The sequence below is a fragment of the Harpegnathos saltator genome, unplaced genomic scaffold (genome assembly GCF_003227715.2).
Source record: "Harpegnathos saltator strain DR-91 unplaced genomic scaffold, Hsal_v8.6 scaffold301, whole genome shotgun sequence".
In the NCBI taxonomy this organism is placed as follows: domain Eukaryota; kingdom Metazoa; phylum Arthropoda; class Insecta; order Hymenoptera; family Formicidae; genus Harpegnathos; species Harpegnathos saltator.
The window spans coordinates 15,255-23,717 of NW_020230097.1; the positions used below are offsets into that span (position 1 = coordinate 15,255).

Consider the following 8,463-nt stretch of genomic DNA (forward strand, 5'->3'; position numbering starts at 1 on the left):
GCCTCGCGTCACAAAATCTGTCAAGGAAACGGTAGAAGCATTTCGCTGGGAAGTGTTACCCCATGCGGCTTATTCACCAAACTGTGCCCCTTCTGACCAGCACTTGTTTCGGTCGATGGCACATACACGCACTTGCTGAGGAATGCTTCAATTCTTATGAAAACGTCGAAAAATGGGTCTCTGACTGAATAGCCTCCAAAGATGAGTCATTCTTTCGCCGTGGAATTCGCTTGCTGACCGAAAGATGGGAAAAAGTCATCGCTAACGATGAACAATACTTTGATTGATGTACTTTTTCATTTTGTTTCTTAAATAAAGCCATACGTTTTGCAAGAAAACGGACGGAACTTTCCGACCTAATATTTTACGATTTCAAACCTTTTTTGTTGTGTGTGTGTGTATGTGTGTGTACGTGTTCAGGATATATATATACAGTGCTGGACAAAATAAATCATACACCTTTCAACTATTTGAATTTGTTAGTGTAACTATTCTTACAACAAGCAAATATATTATGAGATACAGGAAAATCAAAGCATTTTAAAGTATTTAAATAAAGGAAATGTGAAATAATAAAAATTGTGCTCAATTTGTTTGCAAATAATTTATTACTCAATATTGGTGCGTTGTGCCCTGGACAAAATAAATCATACACCTAAATGATATATGGTAGGAAACTGTCAATATTTACATTTCATCGTTCTGCTATTGTTCGTCATTCTACTGTTTGTTTACATTGTATATATGACTAGAGTTTATGTGTTCGGTGAAGCAGTAATAATTGTGACAACCAAGAACAATGTCACAGAAGCAAATTTCTCTTGATATCCGAAATTTAGTCATTCGCGACCGACAGAATGGTAATTCTTTTAGAAAAATTGCTAATAAATACTTGATTTCTGTCGGAGCAGTGCAGCACATCTGGAAAAAATATGAAACACATGGGATTGTGGCAAACTATTCCGGAAAAGGTCGAAAACGGGCTACAACTTTTCGTGATGACACCAGAATCGTTCGAATGGTAAAACAAAATCCGAAGCTATCATCGCGAAACATTGTGGAATCGATGAACCTGACTGTTAGCAGTAGAACTGTGCGTCGTAGACTTAGGGAAACTGGACTAAAAAGTGTGTTCGCGTCAAAACGTCCTTTCATCAATAAAATAAATAAGAAAAAGCGATTCGAGTTTGCCAAGAAGTATGCGAATATGCCTCTAAGTTTTTGGAAAACAGTATTGTGGTCTGATGAGAGCAAGTTTGAGTTATTCGGACAAAAACGACGGTCTAGAGTATGGCGAAAATCTGGTGAGGGTCTCAAAGAAATAAATGTTCAGAAGACTGTAAAACATGGAGGCGGTAATATCATGGTATGGGGATGCTTTGCATGGTCTGGTATCGGTAATTTGGCTCGAATTGAAGGTATTATGACGGCAGAAAGATATATTGATATATTGTGCGAGAATTTGGAAGAATCTCTTTTGAAATTAGATTTAGAAACTAACTTTATCTTCCAGCAAGATAATGACCCGAAGCATAAAGCGAAAAAAACTATTGCCTTTTTTAAATCTAATAAAATAAAACTGCTCGAATGGCCGCCACAATCACCAGACTTAAACCCCATTGAAAATCTGTGGGCTTATTTAGATAGGAACGTGGATAAAACGAACGTAACTGACAAGACATCGTACTATGCAGCACTTCAGAAAGCTTGGGAGGATATTGATCCTGAATATATGAAAAAATTAGTCGAGAGTATGCCTCGCCGACTGGAAGCAGTATTAAAAACTAAAGGCGGCAACACCAAGTACTAAGCACCATTAGAATTAATGTTCTTTGTTCGTGACTACTTTTTTCTATAAGTGTATGATTTATTTTGTCCAGGGCACAACGCACCAATATTGAGTAATAAATTATTTGCAAACAAATTGAGCACAATTTTTATTATTTCACATTTCCTTTATTTAAATACTTTAAAATGCTTTGATTTTCCTGTATCTCATAATATATTTGCTTGTTGTAAGAATAGTTACACTAACAAATTCAAATAGTTGAAAGGTGTATGATTTATTTTGTCCAGCACTGTATATATATATATATATACAGGGTGTTATAAAAGTCCCGGAAGAGCAGAATAACTCGAAAAATATGAGTCCTAGAAAAAATGCGAAGTACTGGGTTTTTATGATTTTTTCCTGGATATCTGACGGTGATCTTGGATTTGATCTTGACAATGACCTTGAAGGTCATTTCAAGGTCAATTGTTTTAAATGGGACTCCATACTTTTGACCCCAGAAATGAAAAGAGCGGAAAATTTTACGTTCAGATATGACCTTGAACACTGCCAAATTTGACCTCTGAGGGTCACATAAAGGTCTAAGCTTGTTTTAGGGTGAAAACGCGAATATCTTCGAAAATGCACTTGCTAGGGAGCAATTTTACGCATAAGAATAAGAATGTAGAGGTCAACGAGAGACATTCAGCCGTGACCTTGCCCTTATTCTCAAGGTCATGAGTTAAGATTATTATTAAGGTCAAACCGGACTTTTTTAGGACTGAAAATCCATACTTTTGACCTAAAAGTGTCAAGATCGAAAAATTTTACGTTCGGATATGACGTTTTTAACCTTGACCTTGTTCTCAAAATTATGCGTTTTACGTTACTTCACTGATCGCGAAGTCTATTGAAAGTAAAGCGTCTCGGAACCCGACCACTGAAGGCAAGGTGTCTCAAACCCGGCCACTGAAGGCAAGGTGTCTCAAACCCGACCACTGAAGGCAAGATGTCTCAAACGCGACCACTGAAGGCCAGGTGTCTCAAACCCGATCACTGAAGGATCCAAGGTTCAGTTAGTCCCGGCCACCGAAGGCAAACATCTTGTAACTCGGCCTGAGATTACAAGAGATGTTCAAAATGTTCCCCATTGACCGTTTGACAGTGTGCTAAGCGGACGTACAAATTGTCAGTCGCACTCCTTATCATTACTGAAGGTATTGCAGCACATTCGCCTATGATCTGTTGTTGAAACTCATCCAAGTTACGAGGTTTAGTGAAATAAACTTTATTTTTTATATAACCCCAAAGAAAGAAATCAAGTGGTTTGAGACATCTTGCCTTAAGTGGCCGGGTTTAAGACACCTTGCCTTCAGTAATCGGATTTGAGACACCTTGCCTTCAGTGGTCGGGTTTGAGACACCTTGCCTTCAGTGGTCGGGTTCTGAGACGCTTTACTTTCAGTAGACTTCACGATCAGTGAAGTAACGTAAAACGCATAATTTTGAGAACAAGGTCAAGGTTGAAAACGTCATATCCGAACGTAAAATTTTTCAATCTTGACACTTTTAGGTCAAAAGTATGGATTTTCAGTCCTAAAAATGTCCGGTTTGACCTTAATAATAATCTTAACTCATGACCTTGAGAATAAGATCACGGCTGAATGTCCCTCGTTGACCTCTACATTCTTATTCTTATGCGTAACATTGCTCCCTAGCAGGTGCATTTTCGAAGATATTCGCGTTTTCAGCCTAAAACAAGCTTAGACCTTTATGTGACCTTCAGAGGTCAAATTTGGCAATGTTTAAGGTCATATCCGAACGTATAATTTTCCGCTCTTTTCATTTCTGGGGTCAAAAGTATGGGGTCCCGTTTAAAAAAATTAACTTGATCTTGAAATGACCTTCAAGGTCATTGTCATGGTCAGATCCAAGGTTACCGTCAGATAGCCAGGAAAAAATCATAAAAACCTAGTACTTCGTATTTTTTCTAGGACTCATATTTTTCGAGTTATTCTGCTCTTCCAGGACTTTTATAACACCTTGTATATATATATATATATATGTTAATAATCAAAATCCTGTTTTTGTCAAATCAAAATTTATAGTGACGTTAGAAATAATACAAGGAATACGGCCGAACAATTTGATGATGATGTATTACGTTAACGAAGCAATATTTCTCATGTTCCAAAATTGTATTGTACGTGACATGTTGCAATGCAGTCTTTTATATACGATAAATGTTAAACGGCCTGATTGCGAAATCTGGCTTTGTAGATCTCGAGAATAGATCGAGAAATATGGTATATAACAATTTGGTGGTGATATATGACAGCAACGAGGCAAAATATCTTTTCTTATACCATGGTATTTCGTGAGACTCGCTGCGATGTTTCGTACGACGCACGCTTTATTAATATATTATAAATTTTTGCCGGCCGGATTGCAAAATCTGGCTCTGTAGCGACCTCGATAATAGTTCAAGGAATATCAATTTAGTGGTTACATATGTCGCCAATGAGGTGGAATATCTCTTCTTGTGAAATTGTATTTGCGTGATCCGCCTTGACGTTTATGCATCTTTATTTATTTATGATAAAAGTTAGACGGCCTGATTGCGAAATCTGGCTGTATAGAGACCTCGGGAATAGATTGAGGAATATGTTTTAACAATTTGATGGTGATATATGACAGCAACGAGGCAAAATATCTTTTCTTGTAACATGGTATTTCGCGGGATTCGCTGCGATGTTTCGTATGACGCACGCTTTATTAATATATTATAAATTTTTGACGGCCGGATTGCCCGAATGGCCCGATTTCACAGACATCTTGGCCAAGGTGTGACATAACACAGGAACAATGGTAGGTAAACATCATGTAATATCGTTAATAATAATAATTTCTTACACGTTAAATAGCTCCAATGAAAAATCAATAGATTATTTTTCAACAGGTACTGCATATGCTTAACCAAACATTTCTATCGATTCTTACATTCTACTTGAAAAACATAAATACAGATTACAAAAATTATTTAGATCTTGTTAGGTTTATAGATTACTCATACGCAGATTTAGCGCAAATTTTTCGATCTGGCTGATGACATAATCCATGGACGATTCCGTAGGCGGCGGTTGGCAGTTGATCACCATACGAAAGAAATTGCCAATGTTCTTCGCCTGCAATGGCGTGTAACCGATCATAAGGGTTCCTTCCAAGATCATACGTTCCTTTATCTTAGATGTGATCTTATACAGTTTATTCCACCACTCTTGCGTTTCCCGCTGCTCACGCATACCCGGAGGTATGTACCTGCAACGACGTGCCATCTTGACAACACTTGGTCCTAGCAAGGACGCAATGACGCGACAAAGCGCCGTAACTCACCAGAAGCATATACTGGTGCACTCGTAATCGGACAACACCAAGCGGAAGCCAGCTCTGTTCGTGATGCGTTTCAAAAAGTAATCCTTACAGAACATCGCCTGGTCCACCGAGCGTGCAAGAGCCGTCGTGCCGCGAGCTTTCCACATTAGCCAAAATTTCATGGCATCGACCTTGAGATGTACCGTCATTACAAACATTAGAACGAGACAGCAATATAATCTTTTTTTTAGACAATATCGTCTAAAATATTGTAAAACTGAAAACTGTATCTAAAAATATCGTAAACCTAGGTGTTATAAGATATGATGAAACACCTAATGAAAGATTGCAAGGCTCTTTGATTAACAGACTCGATATGCCAACACTTAGTCAACTGGTCCTTTATCTCTGCATTTTATCGTAAAACTATTCCGAATCTCTCCGTGTCTCTCGACATTCCTTTTCACGCAGAGGACTATCTTGAAGCCCTGACCGCTCCGCGACTATCTTGAAGCATCTCGTATTTAGGTAAGAATGCGATTACCTTTCTGCCACACTGCACGCTCTTATCTCCCGTGTCCCAAGTGACGTTATAAAATTTGTCCTGCTGGAAGAGGTACTGGGCCCCGGCGTAGTTGGCCTTGTGCAGCGCGTTTTCGCCTTTGACCAGGAAGAAGGAGCACTGGAGCGGCACTCCAAGCATCTTGTGCGATTCCAGGACACCGAGTTCGATCTGAACCGATCGCATTAGATCGCGAAAACAGACGAGAGAACCGATGATAGGGGAGGGGAACCGACGCCGATTTCGAGTTTCCGCTTTCGGATTTTTTAGTGCTCTTTACGTCGCAGAGAGGAAAGTCGTTCGTCGAGCTCGCAGGAGCCACTTCGTCCAACGTGCTTCACGTTCACCTTAGTTTCCACGGTAAATTCTACCATTGCATGTTCTAGCTTGATGCGACGTGACCGATTCGCGGGGTCGGTTGTTATTGCGCTACGACGATTTTCGAATTACTGTGGAACTCGTGACTTGCTGACTTTCGTCTCTCGACGGCACTGATACGACGATGAATACGAACAATTCGATGCCTCGCAGTTGGTGCCGATATTTGTCCGAGAGCAGCAAGGTACCGCCGTAACAGGCCTGAAACAGTTTTCCGGTCAGAGCGTCCAGTGTACTCAGCGATTCCGCTAGCTTTTTTTATCTTTTATACGAACGTCAACGTGCAACCAGAGACCCTCGTCTTGGCAGATCGCGGCGATGTCCAACAGCGGATCGAAGGCACCGGAGTACCGTAGTGCCGCAAGTGGCGTTTACATAGAACGGTACACGCCCTTGGCCCTTCGCCTCCGCTATCGCCCTTTTCAGGTCGCTCGGCTCCATGCGACCAAACGCATCCGTCTTAATCTGTTGCAATAGCAGAACGGCCTTATCGTTTGTTCTTCCGGTCGTATAACAACCCCCCCACTAACAAATATATTTTCTAGAATAACTACCCGGTACGAAGCAATTGTATATATAAATGTTGCCTTTTCTTGACTATTTGTAGGTATATATAATTTTATAAATACCCCGGATGAATTTGAAGGAACGACGTCTTTGAGAAAAATGTTAAATACAAAAGTTTTAGGATTTGAAATGGGAAATCTAGTGGTGAATTTGAACTTGACCTAGGGATCAAATTTAAAGATCAAGTCAAGATCAACTTTAAAATCGTAAATGGAGACCTCCATTTCGATTTTATCACCTTTTTCTACCAATCGATTTGAATACTTCTTATCTGAAATATTCTTTTATTTGCCTAATATTTTTTTGAGAAAAACTTGGTTTCAATATTTAGTTTACGATATCTCGGTAACTATTTATCGAAGAAAAAAATGATACTATAATTTTATTCTATTTTATTCTTTTATTTTATTTTGTTCTATTTTAATTTTTATTCTTTTTTATTCTATTCTATCTCAAAATATACTGTTATTAAAAGAAATAATTTTTCATTTAACAAAGTTTCTTCTGCAGAATGAGCAGAATGAGATTCCATATAATTGTATATATGACCATGCACGGGCAAATTTCGTACATGGATCATAATGTAACGATCGATATGTAATAACGTATAATTTTATGAGTGATGATGTATGATTTTACATAATCATATATAATTTTTTTATATATAAATATTACTAGCGTGCAAATCCGCATCGTCAATTTCATCCATCGACTGCGCGATTTCCTCGAACGATTGACTGAAAATCCTACTTGTGGACATAATCGGTGCCGATGCCCAACCAATGGGCACCTTTCATGATCGAGTAATGACTGCTCTCGCTGGTGAAACACGCCAACGGCGGGTACCCACTGAGTCCTTTCCTCTTCACTTCCGGCAGCAACTTGTACCTGGCCAACACCATGCCGTACATGTTGGATATGCTGCCTCCTGGACTCATCACACCGTCGGCCTGCGGAATCCGCGGGTAGCCCACCAACGCCAACGTCTTTTCGATCAGTTCGCGTTCAATCAGCGTGAACACCGGGGCTACCTCGTAGGTATATCTAAGGAGCATCCACAGGTCGATTAGCGCGTCGACTGGCTGTTATGCGTTCGTTGATTATCGCAAGAAAAAAATGTCGTTCTCTCGGCGAAATGAAATCGCCCAGGCGGCATTGATCCGTGACTCGAAGTTAATGCGGTAGATGACGACGCATCGTCTGGGGCGTTCAAGTGGGTTAACGGTATCTGCTGTTCGTCTGCTATTCGCGATAAGAGAGTATCTCGGATTATTCATCATGCTTCGTCTTCGCGAGAATTACAGTTACGCCCGCCGGAGTGGCGTCGCGGAAGACCGTCAAATATCCTTGAGGTGCGAAGTCTCGAGGACTCGGAGGCTGCTCTTACTGGCTGGTGTTGAGGGCATCCGTCAACCAGGAGCCGGCCAGTCCGTACTCGTCGACCCCGGCGTAAAGCTGATTGTGGAAATGCGGGCTGGACGTTTTCACGGAGTAGCGCACGATCTGCCGTATCGCCGTTTCGATTCTTCATCGCAAGCTGGCTCCTCGTTCAGGGAGAGCGGCATCGTCTTCTGCGGGAGAATTACGACGACACAGAAATGAGAGGAGAACGCGGCGTTTATTGGACTCCGGTGAGATTAAAACATGCAGGGGCGATTGTGTGAAAAAAAAAAAACAAACATTTTTATTGACTCCAAGTCGCCTTAGGTCAACGAGCTAAATTTCACATGGTACTGTGAAGTCACGGAAATTGTGTCTTCAGGTAAAATGACATTTTAGATATACAGAAAAAAATTTAAACGTTTAAACGAATG

The 8,463-nt window shown here is 40.3% G+C and overlaps 1 pseudogene; it reads right to left on the reverse strand.

Moving 5' to 3' along the window:
• Positions 1-4,638: 4,638 nt before the first annotated feature.
• LOC112588825 (cysteine sulfinic acid decarboxylase-like) lies at positions 4,639-8,214 on the reverse strand (annotated as a pseudogene).
• Between the last annotated feature and the right edge of the window lie 249 nt (positions 8,215-8,463).